This window comes from Tamandua tetradactyla, chromosome 19, assembly GCF_023851605.1.
Source record: "Tamandua tetradactyla isolate mTamTet1 chromosome 19, mTamTet1.pri, whole genome shotgun sequence".
Classification (NCBI taxonomy): Eukaryota; Metazoa; Chordata; class Mammalia; order Pilosa; family Myrmecophagidae; genus Tamandua; species Tamandua tetradactyla.
Genome location: NC_135345.1, coordinates 54,719,464 through 54,737,913, shown reverse-complemented (window position 1 = coordinate 54,737,913; position 18,450 = coordinate 54,719,464).

Here is an 18,450-nt window from a genome sequence, read left to right as displayed (position 1 = left end):
CTCATCTGAAGGACAAGAGATTCTGTTCTCTACACTGCTTTTGTGCAGCAGTGTGCCAATTCCCCCAATTTCATGGCACCCTGGTCATCACAGCCTGTTGGGAACTTTGTTCATTTCACCCAACAAGTATAAATTGTGTGCACCCACTATGCACTTAACCCCTTTCTAAGCCATGGGGATACAGCAATCAACAAAACAACTGAAAATGAACAAACCAGAAAAACAACTACCTATCTTTATGAAATCTTCTGGGAGAGATCTATGGCTTTTGTCTCTCCTGCACCCCTTTCCATGGTTTGAGCACTTCAGCATTCTTTGGGGAGCCAATCTCAGGGTCTGTAACAGGGGTGAGGCTAATAGAGCCCTCAGTTGCCAGGGCAGGCATGAAGTCAAGACCTGCATAACCAGGGCTTTGCAACCCGTTGGTCACAGGTTGGTTAATTGCTACACCTGTTGATGAAAAGGCCATCTCTTGTAGCTAGAAGGTTAAGCAGGTGAGGTCTGAGTCTAGTACTGTTGCTGGCCACCTCCTGCCACCCTGAGAATGAAGCCAATGCAGAGGGAAGTCAAGCTGCGGGATGGAGGAAGAGAGACACTAAGAGAGCTCTTAGCGTATTTTTCAAGATGAAGAACCAATAAATCTTCATTTCCTGTTAGACCAGTTCGAGTTGGGTTTCTGCTATTTGCAAACCGGATTCCTGACAAATATAAGGGGGCTACGTGAACTCTTTAAATTGAACTCTCCCTCATTACTGCACTCCATCTCCCAAGGAAACCCAGCACATTTATTCCAAGGCAATGCCAGGATGTCCTATCAACTTCTTTTCTTTCATCTGTTGGACCGAAGGTGCAAATTTCCCCTACACATGGCATTCAGCCCCCTCCCATTTCATGGAGAGATGGCACAGGGTAGTGGAGGCTGACAGGCTTTGGTGACTGATAGAGCTGGCTTTGAAACTTCTCTCTGTAGCCGACTGGTTGTGACCTTAGGTAAATCATGGTCATGATGAACTTCAGTTTCAGTGTCTGTTAATTACGAGCCATGTTCTCATGGTGTTGCACAAGGTAAATGAGTTTCCATTTCTTTCTGTTCTATCTTTTCTCCCTGATCAAAACATTTACCATGATGGGCAGTTTCTTAATTTGCTAGGGCTGCTGTAACAAAGAACCACAAGTTGGGTAGCTTACAACAAGAGAACTTTATCGTCTCTCAATTCTGGAGGATATAAGTCTAAAATCAAGGCATCGGCAGGTCCATGTTTCTTTTGAAGGTCATAGAGAAAATGTCTTCCCTGCCTCTTCTGACTGCTCATGGTGGGTGGCAATCCATGGCATTCTATCTTCTGTGCCCACATTTCCTCTTCTCAAAAGGACGCCCTCATATTGTATTAAGGATCCACCCTAATCCAGCTTGGTTTTATCTTAACTAATAACATCTTCAAAGACCCTATTTCAAAATAGGATCACATTCATGCATCTGGGTTTAGGATAGGAATATATTCTTTTTTTGAGGGGGTGGGGGTGGGACACACAATTCAATCCATATTTGACAGTGTTGTGACAAATTGATTAGGCCATTGAAAATAGAAGGGTGATAAACAAAACAAAACTGGGGGTTCCTGAACAAGGAAGGACTTTACGAGAGATTAGTATGAGATATGGAAACTTCTCAAGCCAAGTTCCATGCTGCTCTGCCTTACAGTTTGTGCCTGCGTCTATTCTCCCACTCCTGACAGTTAATGTATGAAAGGTTAATACTGATAATAATGTAAAGTGTGTTTCTTTCCAGACATATCTACATTTTAAACTGGAACAATTTCTTTTTATGTTTTAGAATATTTTTACTGTAAACCTTAAAAAACAAACATACAAAAATTCTCAGTACACATATTTGTGTATTCATCACCATGATCATATTTTTGAACATTTGCATCTCTCTAGCAAAAGAAATAAAAAGGAAAATAGAAAAAACTCATACATACATAACCCCTTACTCCTCTCTCTCATTGACCACTAGTATTTCAGTCTACTCAATTAATTTTAAATTTTTGAAACAGTTTCTTAATGTAAACAGATGACTCCTAATTACCCATTTTCAATTGGGATCGTGGCCCACATCAGCACTCATCAGTGAGTAACCCCCCTGGCACTGCCTGCTCCAAATTTACCACTCTCCTCTCTGAACCATCTTCCCCACTGTACTCATCTTATGAGAAGCAAATCCCCTTCCAACTACAGAGGTCAAATACTCTCTCTGCTGCTCTTGCTGCCTGGAGATTTGAGCAGAGGTTCAAATACTCTCTGATGCAAAAATTAGGACAGTGGTAGTAGAGGTTGCAGTAACAACCTACCCCTGAGGCAGGAGTGCCAAGGATCTAGTGGGGGTGTCCAGTGCTCTGTGCCTGCAGACTCAGTGATGTGAATGCTGGAACCTGGGACTTGGTGGGTCTCTGTGCTGGCACATTTGGCCAGGGTTCTGGCTGCAAACCCCTTTTCCAGGTGCTCCAAATTCCCCAGTGATTTTGTTAATTAGGAACTAACCTAATAAATTCAAATTTATTTCTATTTGAATCAGTCAGAGTAAGTTTCTGTTGCTTACAAATTAGAATCTTGTACCCACAAAAGACTTCCAAATCTGCATTTTGATTCCTACTTCTCATTTTTATAAATGCCACTTCTTTCTTCTAGCCAAGAATTTCCATGTATTTCTGCCACCTTCAGAGGGGCCTGTGGTATGTTGGGTATTGTCATATGTGGTGAATTGAATTATGTACCCCAGAGAAAAACATATTCCTAGTGTTAATCCCATTCCTGAGGGGTGAACCTATTGTAAAGAGGACCCTTTGAAGATGCTATTTTTAATGAAAGTGTGGCCCAGCTGAATGAGGAGTGGTCTTAATCCTAAAGACATCTACAGGATGCTTAATCCTATAGAAATCTAAAGATCCTTAATCCTTATAGAAAGAAAAAAAGCTACAGGGAGGAGCCAGTAGCTAGAAAGTCAGTGGAACGCTGAGAAAGGAAAGCCAAAGAACCCAAGGATAGTCAGCCAGCCCTAACAATACCGATCCTGTGAGGAAGCAAGCCTTCTAGCCTCTAAAACTATGAACCAGTAAATTCCTGTCGTTAAGCCAATTGTATAGTATTTGTCTTAGCAGCCAGGAAACCTGGACAGTGTCTTAGAGCCTCTTCTATATCCTGTTCTGCCTCTTGGCAATCTCAAATTCTTAAATTACTTAACCTTTCTCAGCCTCATTTTCGTTCTTCCTAAAATAAAGATGGCTGTACCAATAGCAACAACACTCTTAGTTAAGTGCCAGTTACTGTACTGAACACTTTTCATACCTGGTCTCATTAATTCTTACAACAATCCTATGAACTCAGAACTGTTGTTGTCCTCTGTTCTCAGATTCACAAACTGAGACATGTGCAGAGTTAGGATTTTAATTAGGTTTGCTTAATCCAGAGCCTGCACTCTTAACTTCCCAGCTGCTTCTATCCCCACCTCCAAATATTGCTGTGAGGCATTTATAGTATTTGTGACAGCACTTGCAGACAACAAAGCAAAAGCAAAATATTAATACCATTATTATCATTCTAACTACATGCTGGGAGAGTCAGAAATAAGAGGCACAGTCCATGCCTTTGAGAAATCTGTAGTCTGAAGAATTAGATGAGAAAAAAAAAAACACCATTAAAATCAAGGCCCCTCTGCCTGGACAATTTAAAGCATCCTATTCTGCTCTCTGGAAGGACTGATGGGCATTTGTACATGATGTCCAAAACACCAGAAAGACCAACATCTTGAAAAGGAACTATCTAAAGTGGCCAGTGTGGATTACTCTGGAAGAAGGTGTGAATTCTCTCCTATTCATACGGATCTGTAAGAATCAAAGCACCCCCTCCCAGAGGTCAAGAATGCTGAGTCAATACCTCAGGGCCATCTATCACCCACTTTCTAAGTTCAGACAGAATTTAAAAGGGGCCCCACTAAAAGGAGGCAGAAAAGTTACCTCCCTTGGACACTAAAAGAAAAGCTGTTATTTTATCCTGTTTTTCCTTATTGGGGAGAAGAAGGGCAAAGTGGACATAGCAAGGGCAGTGTTTTTCTGGGATTCCATACTCTCTGTGAATCAATATATCCCTCTTCTGTTGTCACAATATGTAGTAAGGAATGAAATACTCTACTAGCAGAGAAAAACAGGTGCCTTCAGGGGGATGGGGGCGGTGAAAAGGAATTATGCGCAAGGAAGGTCTAACTGAGAGTCGAAAGCTGTGGGATGTTGAAAGAGCCCAGGTCTTGCCACTTGATGAGCCATGTGACCCTGGACCACTAACCAGACTTTGGGGTTCAGTTTCCTTGTCTGCACAATAGGGATCAAAATCCCCCTTCACAGGGTTCTTATGGTGATTAAATGAGAGAATCAACACACAGCCTTCAACATTGCATCTGCATGTAACAGAGTTCAAGATGGGTTTTTAAAATTATGATTTGGTCCCCTGGTCTGTCCTGGCTCAGTCTGCCTGGTTAGGGACTGTGTTAAGTGGAAGGCAAAGTGTGTCTGCTCCCATGCTGACAGCTCTACATGACCTTAGGGTCCTCCTAGTCAGAGCATCCTATCAGCTTCTTAACACCCCAAACCCAAAGAATGTTACATTATATTTTCACCTTGCTTTAAGTTTTGAGATATAATTTTCATATTGTAAAGTATACATATCTTCAGTGTACAGCTCAGTGAATTTTTACATAATAGGTGCACCCATATTATCACTACTCACATCAAGATATGGTGTAAAGAAGGATTTTATAAAGCTTAACAGTAGCTAACTTTTCTTATGTAAAGAAGGATTTTATAAAACTTAGCAGTAGCTAACTTTTCTTGCCTAATTTAGCTATTTACATGTATTTTAGCTTCTGAATGATAGAAATATCTAGCAAAAGGATTTGTGTCATTTTATATTCACTACTATGCATTTGGTGTGAGTTAAGGATTGTAAAGGAAAGAGTTATGGGCCCCATCAGGCTAAGAAAAACAACTCGGGACCTTCCGGGGTGGTTATCTGCCTCTCCCAACCCCCATGACTCCTTGCACCAGAAATACTTGTTGTGAAAATGATTGTTACCTGCTTCTTGCATGAAGAAACACCTGTGACCCATGCTCGACCCCCACCCCCCTCCTCCTCCCCCTTAAAAAGCTTCCCCAAACCCAGGCTAGGGGCTCTCTGTTCCTGTGTGTTCAGTGAGCCCCACGCATGTGTGGTAAATAAACCCCTTGCGTGTTGCATGAGAGAATGTCTCTTGGAGTCCTCCTTTGCATGGAAAAACTCTCGAATTCTTACAATGGGACATTTCCATTGTCCTAGAAGGTTCTCTCCCCTGCCCCTTGCAGACAATACCCATTCACCCCAGAGATAAATACTCTTCTGGCTTCTGTCTCCTAGATTCAGTTTGCTTGCTCTCTAGGAACTTAGCTTATTTTTTAAAAAGAACAAGAAAAGCATTTCATGCTTTTAATCACCCATCACTGTCACCAAGAGCAACCTCTTTATGGCATAAGGCTCTCCTGAAGTGGAAAAAAGAATTGGAGAGGTGAAAATGTCAGACTGGTGAGGAAGGTGGGGTAAACAGAGGCAGGGTCTTGGAAAGAGGTGCCCTGTAACTTAAGGAAAAATCCCACAAACAAAGGGAAAAAATGCATGTCACAGGGGAGGAGTTCACAGTCTAGAGGGTTAAGAAATTTTTCTGAAGAGTCCTGAATGCTCTCGAGTGAGGAAACTGGTTAAACAAAACCTTCTGGGTGGAAAACCAATTTTGCCAACTGCCTGCCTAGCTGAGCACCTGAAAAGAGGTCTGAAAACAAGCCTCCAGGGTGGACCCCTGGGGAGTTCGGTATCCAAACCCCAAAGGAAGAGGAGGAAGAGAACAGAAAGACCATTCCAGAAGGCATTGCTCCCGCATCTCATGTTCAAACAGCTCTGTGTGGTCCTTGAGCTTCCAGAAATCTTTTCTTAATTTACTAAGCTTTTGGAGTGAGTACATTAATTATTCATGATTCTTCTGTTGACATTTTTTGGATTTTCTGTGCTAATAGAAGGGAAGGACAGGACATCTGCTTAGCTTAGGTGGGTGGAGGAGAACATGGCCAGGGTCCACACTGGAAAGAGAGGGGATGGAGTGGGCTGGGAAAATGAGGAGAGTTAAGTTCATCCTAGGCAATTTAAGGAGCCGTTATGAGAGTATATCAGGAAACAGACCTCCCTTCACTCATTTTTCTTCTCAAGCTTCCTCTGATATGTCTAACAGTTCAGGAACCTGGGCATAGTCAATTTATGGGCTAGCACCCTTCCTACCTTTAGGGCCGCTGGCAGTTGAGGAGGGACCTAAGGCTTTGGCTTCTAATCTAGATGCCAAATACAATTAGATTCAGTTTATAAAATGCAATTAATCTTAATTGATGTAAAGATATAAGGCTCTTGAGTGCCTAAACTTCCTTTCTATTGATTTTGGTTCTTGAAACAGCTGGGAATATTGCAGTAAGTTCCGATTTTTTTTTTTTTTTTAATTTTGATTGTATATCATTAACAAAAAATTTTAAGCATGTCTCAGTATATACATATCTGCTTATAAATTGAATGCATGGCTACTGTGCCGATGTATGATGTGCTATAAAAACAACAAAAAAAGGAAATTGGGAAAAAACGTGAAATAAGCTTAATTTTTAAATTAATTTTTTTAACTTTTTTTATTGAATAGTATAACATACATACAAAGCAAAGAAATAAAAAGGCAATAGCTTTCAAAGCACTCTTCAACAAGTGGTTACAGGACAGAGCTCAGAGTTTGTCATAGGCTACCATACTATCCTCTCATATTTTTCCTTCTAGCTGCTCTAGAATCTAGGAGGCTAGAAGCCTTAAATACTTTTTTTATCATCACAATTGACTTTTTTTCCTCCATTTTTTTGTGAGCAATAACATATATACAAAAAAAGCTATAAATTTCAAAGCACAGCACCACAATTAGTTGTAGAACATATTTCAGTCTTTGACATGGGTTACAGTTCCACAATTTCAGATTTTTACTTGCTCAAAAATACTGGAGACTAAAAGAGTTATCAATTTAATGATTCAGCATTCATATTCATTTGTTAAGTCCTAACTTCTATGTATAATTCCACCATCACCTTTAAATTAATTTAAATTTAATTTTCTAACAATGAAAAAATGATTTTCTTTATAAAAAAGAATTAATAACTTTTGCAAGAGCAATGGCTCAGAAAATCTTTGTTTAATTATTATGATAAAACAGTTTGAAGATGTAGCTCTAGCTGGTAAAGTAAGGTAAGGCAGAATATTCAAATCTTGGTTTTCAAAACTGTCGAACTGAAAAAACTGCCTTACAAGGGACACAGGCCTGAAAGTAGAGATGCACCACTGGCCAAAATTAATAAACCATGATGGTATATTTTTCAGTCTCATTAACAAATCATGTGCTTTGTTGAAATTTGGTAGGAAATACTTATCTTCATTGACGTTAATCAGTTGTTCTAACAAATTACTCTTGCATAATATTATACTGTTAGTAATTTTTAACAAATGGGTTCAAAATTCTCTGAAACTCTTATTTGGAAGATTTCTGAACAGTTAAAAATATTTCCAACTTTTAAAAGAGTTCTGATATGTGTCACATTTATACTATTTGCACCAACAAATGAAAAATACAGACATTGTCTCCAAAATGCTCTTTTTATAATCAAGTTTCTTTAGAAAGATTTTCTTACTTGTTAAAATGTCACCTTTACCTTGAGGGGACAGATGAAGTGCGTTTATTTGTTCAAAACTATCTTCTCAGTAACATTTGTCATCACAGTAAAGGTCTACAAACATAAAACACTTCTTTCTTATAAAATAAAGATATGGATCTAATCTTTAGGTTTGACAGATCTATTCAGAACTTTTCCATTAGATGACTAGTGAATCTTTGAGTGGTTCAAAATATTTTCATGATCACTCTGTATCTCAATTGAAAGTACAGATGATTTTACTAAGATAGTACAGCCCTCACATCCACAAAACCAGGCATGTGTAAATGGCAGCACTTCTCAATATCTGAAGAGGACGGAAGAATGAAGACACCATTTCCAACTCTCTGTCTTGGGGAATTGCGCTCTGCCTATAGGATTTCTCCCACACTGTGTGTGACATCTAACCCTTTGGCATTCAGACTGTTCCAGTCTGCTAGATGCCGGAATGCAATATACTGGAAACAGAATGGCTTTTTGCCCTTCTTTTTTTTTTGCATGGGCAGGCACTGGGAATTGAACCTGGGTCTCTGGCATGGCAAGTGAGAACTCTGCCTGCTGAGCCACCATTGCCTGCCCCAGAATGGCTTTTCAAAGGGAGAATTTATTAAGTCTCAAGTTTACAGTTCCAAGGTTGTGAAAATGTCTCAATTAAAGCAAGTCTATAAAAATGTACAAATTAAGGCAGCCACAAGAGGTTACCTTCGCTCAAGAAAGGCCGATGAAGTTCAGGGTCTCTCTCTCAACTGAAAGGCACATGGCAAGCGTGGCAATGTCTGCTAGCTTTCTCTCCAGGATTCTTGTTTCATGAAGCTCCCCTGGGAACATTTTCCTTCTCCATTTCCAAAGGTCTCTAGCTGCATGGGCTCCTGTGGCCCTCATGGCTCTTTCCAATATGGTTCCCTCTTAAAAGGATTCCAGTAAACTAATCAAGACCCCCTTGGAATGGGTGGAGTCACATCTCCCTCTAATCTAAGGCTAATACCCATAATTGGGTGTATTAATTAATTGATTAAAAGAAACGGCTGCCTCCCCAAGATGGATCAGGATTAAAACATTAAACCCTTTTCTAGGGTACATAATCATTTTAGACCAGCATACAGACTAAGGGTGGAGTGACAATCTGTATAATACATCGTTTAAATTTTGTTTTCAGATGAAAAATAAAAAGGTAGAGAAATTTGAAATATCCACTGGCTCACATTATGGAAACTTGTGTTGCTCTTGAGTTAGATTGACTTTGAATCCCCATGGTTTATTACTTCTAACTGTGAGATCTTGGACAAGTTATATAGCCTTGCTGTGAATAGGTTTTCTTTTCTTTAAACTAGGAGTAATGGCAGTACCAGCCCCACGAGAGTGTTATGAGAATCACGAGATATGGCATGAAATCACATGGCATGGTGCCTGCTACAGTGAACGCTGGTTTTAATAATGTTTGCACTTCTGGTTCTATTAATTAAAAAATAAGTTTTTATCAGATTTGACCCAAAGGATCAAATAAAATGGGTTTATTTTTGTTTCTTCCTCACTCCATTCCCACCTTGTACCTCAGTCCGACTTTGGGCATGGCAAATGCATTTGATTTCACATTTTGGATCCAATGCTTTGATAGCAGCTTCTGTGATGCTGAGTCTAAGCTCAATAGGGAAAAGAGCTGTGATTGATCATCAATGTCTGCCATGAGCACAGGAGGAGAAAAGGGTAGCAATGGTCCCAATGGTCAGATACAATGGATCTTTCTCTAATCTCTGAGCACCCTTAGGACCAAGAAAGTACCTTGTTCATCCTTATTTAGGAGTCAACAATATGTGTTGAATTAAGTATGGAAGGGTGGGATATGGATACATAAAGGGTGGGATGAAGGATACATAAAGAATGGAAAGAATTCTGTTTTTCTACTTGGTTGTGATGGGAGGGAAGACTGGAGGTGGTAGTTTTTGTTTTTGGGTTTTTTTTTTTGGCTTTTAAAAAAGGGAATTTAATGAGTTGCTAGTTTACAATTATAAGCCCAGGAAATGTCCCAATTAAAACAAGTCTATAGAAATGTGATGGTAGTGTTTTGACTTAATCTTTAATGAGTCAGTGGATTATATTGGATTCTCTGTGTGGGGCTGGTATTATTTTTGCAACTGTCCTGTAACTTTGAAAATATTTCAAAATAAATTTTTTTTTAATGAAAAAAAAAGTTCATGGCAGAAGAAGGGTCTGATGGTTAGGTTTATGCCAGGTGATGGTACTAAATTGTCTGTAGAAATGTGGATGGGAAGTGATTTTGAAGATCAAGTAGTCAAAACTTCCCATTTTAAAGATTAGAAAACTTTTCCTTTTGAGTTTTGGACATAATCTCCCTTTTTTCTAGCCCATCTCACTATCCCACCATCACAGTACCATGTAGAAAATCTTGTCTTTTTCAAATTAAGGTGAATTGACATGAACCGAGTTTAGGAAATTTAAAACATAATGATTCTTGATCCTTGGGCATTATAGAACTTGAACTAAGAATGACTGTAACCTGTGTTTACACATATAAAACAAAAATGTATTCATGCATGTACATTATAATTAATGGCCAATTACAATTTAATGCCCACCATTAACTGTTGAGTAATGCTCATTATTCAGTGTAAATAAGCAACAGAAAACACCTACTCAAGTTGTTAAACCTGCCTTTGATATCCTGATTCTCACTTTTATGCCTGGCCCAGTAAATTAAATTGCTCGGTGTTCTCTAGAAGATAAACAGTTTCTTGTCATTTGTTTTTAAAAGAACATTATCAACCATCGACTAATGTTGAGTATGAAGTTACACCTTAGCCACCTATTAAATATTGTCTGCTTTGTGTGCACAGAATGTAGCTGGACAAAATAACCTTATCTTGGTGCTTGAGAGCACCCAATAACTGTGTTCTGAACCAGGTGAGAAATCAGACCAAAGAATATGGAACCCCCTCTCCCTAAAACTCACCACATGGGGGAACACAGAAGCATGGATGTGCTCTGCAGAAGAGAGGAAGAGTCAGGCCACAGGCCCCTGCAGCACTTTCCAAGTTTGCCAACATTATTAAGTCTTTCTAATTGTGTAGTTGTGACAAAGGATGATCCCCAGGTCCCGTTTCAGGAGGAGGACACCGAAAGGTCACCAAAATACTGAGCAAGAACAAAACAGGCCAGAAACATGATCTCTTTCATTTAAATATAGGCTCCATGAGGACAGGACTTTTTTGCTTATTGGTATGCTCCCAGTGCTTATGAAAACCACCCTGGGACACAAAAAGTGTTCAATATTGAATGAATGAAGAGGAAGGAATGAGTGAGTGGACAGAGAAAGGAAAAAGCAGGAATGTTATGCGTGTAATTATGTGTGTGTTATGTTATGTGTATGCTATGTTATGTGTGTGTTATGTTATGTGTATGCTATGTTATGTGTGTGTTATGTTATGTTATGCATGTGGTTATGTGCATGTTATATTATGTGTGTGTTATGCTCCCTCGATCTGGAAGAAAACATTGTCCTCCCTGCCGACCCCACATCTGTGATAGATTGTCTAATAAAAATAACCATCCTAAGAAATCTTTTCTTTTTTTAATTTGACAACTTTGTCATTCTATATCACAGCAATATTTGCAGGTAAGGGGAAAGAATGCTATTAATTGCTAATATTTACTGAACATGTATTAGGTGACAGGCACAGTTCTAAGCTCTTTGTAAGTATTAACTAATGTAAGCCTCACTGCAGTCATTTGATGCAGGTTCCATTAGTGGCCCATTTTAGAGATCTATTAAAAGTGCAGGGCCAGGTATAACAAGTTCAAAATCAGACATTTTGGTTTCAGAGGTCATGCTTCTAACCACTGTATTATGAGTTATTGTCGTATTATATACCCCTCTCTCTGTCTTGCTGTCTGACTTAGTATTTCAGGTGGGCTTTCTCAACTGCACTTTTACTTACAATGTTCTTTTTATAGTCCAGAGCAGCAAACACTAGTCCGAATATTAGGAGCAGTACAAGTTAGAAATTTTCAGGTTGCAAGTACTGAAAAACATGCTCCTGTGCTCTTGGTTCACAGCAGGCTTCATGGGAGGACAGGAATTGGAAGGTTGCTCTGGATACAATGCCCCTCAAGCCATCACTTATCCTTGTTGTTGCCTCCTCACCTAGCACTTGTCCTCCTTATTCTCATACTCCTCCATTATGAAAATGCACTTACACTCAGACTCAGTTTCCTGTACTCTTGACTCACATTTTGTAATTGACAAAACATAACAACATACAAACATGAACATTCTTAACATATGAACATTCCATTCTTGGTGTATAATCAATGGCTCACAATATCATCTCGATATTGTATATTCATCACCATGATAATTTCTTAGAACATTTGCATCATTCCAGAAAAAGAAATAAAAAGAAAAACTCATACATACCGTACCCCCTTACCCCTCCCTCTCATTGACCACTAATATTTCCATCTATCCAATATATTTTAACCTTTGTTCCCCCTATTTTTTTCTATACCCCTTACCACTCCCTTTCATTGATCACTAGTATTTCAATCTACTCAATTTATTTTAAAATTTGTTCCCCTTATTATTTATTTATTTTTAAGTCCTATGTTTCACTCATCTGTCCACACCATAGATAAAAGGAGCATCAGACACAAGGTTTTCACAATCACACAGTCTTGACTCACTTTTGCCCTCCCTGATAACCCACAGTGTCTACATACTCATGGTTCCCACTTGTCTTTTGGTTGTCTTCCATTTTTGTTTATCCTGTACTAATGAACTTTTTAAAATAAATCTGAAGTCAAACTCTCCAAGGGGGAAAAAAACCTCATTGGTTCAATTTGCCATTAGTTATGCTTAACATCATGGATTTTAGAAATAGCCAAACTTGGGTTTATATCCTGACTCTTCTATTTATTGAGTTGTATGATATTGGCCAACCTTTCTTTATCTAGTTGTATAAGGATGAACAAAGCACTTTTCACATTTATAGAATGGTGATAATTCTACTTAACCAATGCAGTGAGGTTAAATAAGATAATGAGGGTAAGTACTTTCGCTCAAAGTTTGTTCCATAGTAAATGCTCAGCAAACAGTGATTATCATTATCTTTATTTAATACTGACTTTGTGCTTGGTGGGCAGTACCTTTGAGCACTAACATATCTAGCGATCCAATCAGCTGCACCAAGGCTAGTGGACCCCCAGCTCTATTTTTGCCAGATGGAGCTATGGATTAGGTGGGTATTTAGCTCTGTTTCTTCCCAATACAGAGGACTAGACGTTCATCCAATGGTTAACTCTGACCAGTGGTGTGTCTCATTTTCCATTTGGAGGTCAACACCTGCTCAACTTCTATTCTCAGGGAGGCCAAAAAGATACACACGGGGTTTTCTGTGATGGGGAAGAGGATCACACAAACCTGCAGAGATTTGGGTCTGTTCAGAACATACCTCTACAAAATAGGCTACTTTGGGGGTTTGAGAGAGCACAACAACCAGTACTACTTTTCCCTGCTCAAGTTTCAAGCCAATTGAGATTTAAGACAAAGAAATCAAGCAGCCTGGAAACCAAATGTCACCTTTATTTACTGATAAATTTGATATTGGAGAATGTGGCTTAAACATATGCAACTTCTTGATACTGAATTCCAGATCTAGGCAGACCAACCTGCCCAGTCAAAGACAGGGCCAGAACAGGGAACCCCTAGAGGACCCAATTTTATTCAAGTGAAAAGAGATGATGTTTTTAAAAGTGCAGATCTCTGCCTCAACTAATATGAGCTATTGTGATGGTTAATCTTATGTGTCAACCTGGCTAGGCTCAGGTGTCCAGCCGTATGGTCAAACACTAGTTTGCATGTTACTGTGAAGGTATTTTGTAGATGGGATTAACATCTACAATCAGTTGACTCTAAGTAAATATTATACTCGGGCCTGTGGGTTTTTTTTCATCCTGTCCGTAGAAAGTCTGAAAAAAAAACCTGATATTCTAGAGGAAAGAAAAAAATTCTTTCTCAAGATTGAAGCATAGAAATATCCTGCTGAGTGCTCAGTTTGCTGGCCAGCCCTTCAAACTTTAGATTTGCCAGCCCCCACGATCAGACGAGCTGTTTTCTTAAAATAAATCTCTAAACATATATATGTATAATCTCTCATATATCTCTCAAAAACCCTGGCCAAAACTGCTACCACTGTTATTATTAAAAAATTTGATTTACCAAATTAAAATGAGGCAGTTTGCTGTTGAAAGTAGAATACAATCTCCATGATCTGCTGTTATTTTCTAAGCTAATGATCTGCTCTTTATCCTCTGGCATAAAAGGGCTTGAAACTCGATTTCCATTGACCCTGGAAGAAGTGGAAGAAAAGTATACTTTATTATGGTGAAGAAAGCTGAGACCCCTCCCTTAATACACTAATGCTCCCTTATTATTTCTTTCCTTGAATCTCGAAAGGATGTAGAAGTCCCAGAAAAGATATTGGGAGGTCTCTGAGGATATATAATCCTGAAGAGCACATTCATCATTGATGATCATCAGAGTGAATTCCAGTCTGGTTTGTAGCAAGCCTTTAGGTAGCATTTTTCTCCCTTCCTTCCTTTCTTCCTTCCACCCTCTCTCCTTCCCTTCCTTCCTTCTTTCCTTCCTTTCTTTGTTCTTTTGCTGAGGAGCTGAGAGCATGACTGGATGGCTTGGTGCCAAAAAGGCGCCAAGGTGAATTAACACTGATTCCCCTAAGGGGAAATGTAAAACTGTTAATAACTTGTTTGCAAAGATAGGAGAGGTGGAAAGTATAAGCCTTATGCCTTCTGCAAGCTTCAGCTTGCTTTCCTAGGAGGAGAGTGCTCTGAGTTCCAAAATATATTGTGCACCTGCCAGCTGTCCTTTGGCCAAGCTTACTAGTTCGTTGGAAAGAAGCTGCAGACTGTGTCTCTCCTACCTAAGTGGGGTGGTTGCAGCTTGTTGAGAGTTTCTCTTGCTGTGGGAACCACGTGGTCTGACAGGACAAAACCTGAGCGGAGGCCATATCGGGGCAGGTGAGTGGTAGCACTGGGAATGCCCGAGGTGGAAAGGATCTTAAGACTCCTAACTACCCTTTTTGAAGAATTCCTTCCCACCCATTATCATTTTAGGCACTCAGTCCACTTCTGAGCTCCCAGGTCTAACGAAGAATATTTTGTTTACTTTTATGTTTATTTACAATCTGTCTTTCCCACAAGAATATGAGGTGCCCTGAGGACAGGGCCTCATCTGTTGAGTGCATCTCTGCAATATCTAGGTTTAGGGCAGTGCCAGGCTCATAGGAACTAGGAACTAAGTATTTGCTGAGTGAGTGATTGAACAAGTGAGCCCTGCCTGACAATGCTCATTTCAAGGAGGGGGTAACAGAGTCACAAAGTGACTTTGTAGTTTTTCTCTAGTCATACCGTTAGAGGTAGATGCTGGAAGAGAACCCATTTCTTCTGGTTCCCAGCACCACTCTTGCTCCTCACTTGCAGGTCTCCAATCAAAAGTCACCTTCTCAGGGAGGCTGTCCCTGGCCACACTGTGGGAAAATTCACACCCTCCACTCCAGGCAACGTTCAAACCCCTCCCTGGCTTTATTCCTCCCTGTTGCCCTCCCCTTCCCCAGCATTTCTCCTGACTAATATGCTCTCTCTGTCTTTATCTTGTTCATTGTTTGTCCTTCCTGTAGAGTGTAGGCTGCAGGAGGGCAGTCTGTTGTGTTCAATGCTGTGTCCCTAGCAATGACAATAATAATGACAGTAGCTAATGTTTTTTGAGCACTTACTATGTGCTAGATAATGTTTTATACAGATTATCTCATTTAAAATCCATAACAATAAACTTAAGTAGCTATTATTAATATGCTTATTTTATAGATGGGAAAATTGAGCTTAAAGGAGTTAAGTGACTTGCTCCAACGAACAAGTGACAGAAGTGGGACAAGAAGCCGAGTTTGCCTGACACTAATACCTGTGCCTCTAATCACTGCAGTGCCTTCCAACAAGGTAGCGAGATTTGGTGTGAGCAGGGACCAGAGGTGGGAAGGGACCTCCCACTGTGGCTCCATGGACACCTCCTTTCTCCTAGTGACTCAGCTCCTCTTACAGAGGAATCAAAATAAGGATGCAAATCAGAGCTGGTGGGCAGAGCTCTGGGTACCTATGGGTCCTTGACCTGCCATCAGTTGGTATTTTACCTGGTCACATGACAGCATCAGCCTCTAATTAGGAAAACAAAGAAGCAGCCTATTCTTACCTGGGGATAAGAGTCTGGAGGTTCCCTTGGCCTCATTCACACCTTTCTCAGCAGCTCCGCCTCCTGACCTACATCACCTTTGCAAAAGCTCCAAAAGAACCCAATGGCAAGATCCCAGCATGTCCACTCTTTTCCTTTAACCACAAAAAACCTGCTGCCTTCCACCCTCAGAGCAAAGCGTATAACATGCTGATGTTAAGTCTCAGGCAAAAAGCAAAGGAGAGAAGGAAGGTGTATTCTCAAAGTTCCCCCAGCATGCTTCCATTTATCATAATTTCTACCTTCTCCTTACTTATTTCAAGAGTCAAATTTTTCTTGGATTCTTAGACTCAGTGACCTTATTGTGGATACCCACAACAATAAATTAAGAGCAAGGGAAAAATATCTATTGAGTACCCACTAAGTACCAGGCAGATGCTAAAAGTTCTACAGAAAAGTCTTCATTTAATCATTTCCCATTATAGAGGTGGCAGAACTGAGGCTCAGGCTAGCTAGCCCAAAGTCGTGTAGATGTGAGGAGGCAGTGTCAAAGGGAATGAGAGCATGTATGAAAACCGTGTCCCAAAAAGCTGAGGGGCATAGTCCTGCTCATGCATTCCCCAACAGCAACTATTTGTATCTGCTGTGTGTCAAGCATTGTGCTAGCTGCTGGGAATACTGCAATGAACCCAACAGACAGCCATTCCTACCCTCCTGCAGCCTTCATTCTCCAAAGAGACAAACAGTGTACAAAGATTAACAAAAAACAAAAATAAATATAGAGTTTATTAGTCATAAGAAGTGCTAGGAAAGGAGAGGGTAAGGGGGAAGAATAAAACCAGGGAAGGATTTGAACGTTGCCTGGAGTGGAAGGTGTGAAGTTTCCCACAGTGTGGCCAGGGATGGCCTCCCTGAGAAGGTGACTTTTGATTGGAGACCTGCAATGGGTGAGGAATAAGAATGGTGCTGGGAGCCAGAAGAAATCGTTTTCATCCAGGTTCAACCTCTAACTGTGCTACTAGAGACAAGTTATAGTGCTGCTTTGTGACTCTGTTACCTCCTCTGTGAAATAAGCATATCGGGCAGGACATACCTGTTCAATCACTCACTCAGCAAATACTTAGTTCCTAGTTCCTATGAGCCAGGCACTGCCCTAGGCATGGACATTGCAGAGATGAACAGGACAGATGAGGCCCTGTCCTCATGGTGCCTCATTCTTGTGGGGAAGACAGAGAGTATACAAATGAATAAAGAAGATAATCTTCAATAGACCTGGGAGCTCAGAAGTGAACTGAATACCTAAAATGGTAATCGGTGAGAAGTAATTCTTCAGACAAAGCAGTCAGGGGTCCTAAGTTCCCTTTTACCTCGGGCATTCCCAGTGTTACCACTCACCTGTCCAGGACATGGCCTGCTTTGGATGGAGACCATAAAAGTTGCTGCACCAAACTGAGCCTGGTCCAGACTGGAACTGAGAAACCAACAGTGCTGAGGAATTGTGAGCAGCCATGAAGGCATAACAGGGAGCAGAGATGTCCCTATTTTCTTGAGAATTTGAGGACCTCAAATCTGAATGATGTTAAAGGTTTCTAAAGTCAGAAAAGGGGGGAAGTTGTTATGGAATATCATACCACTATCACCAGCAGTCAATTACCTTCTATTAGACTTACAGTTTTAGATTCTTTTCAGGCATTTGTTTCTTTTCATGTTTTCTCCAGTCCCTGCTGTCAGAAAGCTATACTTCTGATTATTCTTCTCTTGACAGCTACAATATTTCTTCCCTGCTGAATCTCATTCCTTTGGTTTTTCTGCCCAGTGTCCTAACCTTGTTCTATTAGCTTGGTTTGTAGTCTCCTTCCTTCCAGTGGCTCCCACTGCAGGCTTGACTGCCGCTTCATTAGCAAACTGTTTATACCGCTTCTAGGTCATTAATAAAGAAAGCAAATGAGAGAAGACCCAGCACCAGTCCCTCACACCCCTGCAGACACCTCCCTGGTGGGTAATTGCTACTTATTGTGTTGCTCTATTATCCTCTTTTAGCTGATAGTGACTTTGTTATTCCCTAAACTGACTTAAACAGATTTTTCAAGGGGACTTCTCACGAGGCAGATACCCACCCTGAGGCTTGATAATGCCAAAGTCTGAGAAAATGATTTTACTGGTGGAATCTGTGTCCAGGGCTGGCCTTTGGAAAAATTTACATCTTAGGACAAGCTGAAGGTCTCCCCAATGCTGCTTTGTGTACACACTTCCCTGAGTGTCCTTTAGGGCTTATAGTCTCAGGCCAACTGTAGCCATCATAAGCCTTGCTCTTTCTATTCTTCAAGTCCTCTTGATCAACACCTTTATGCTTTCTAGAGCATCAATTAGTTATTACCAAAAAATTAATATGTG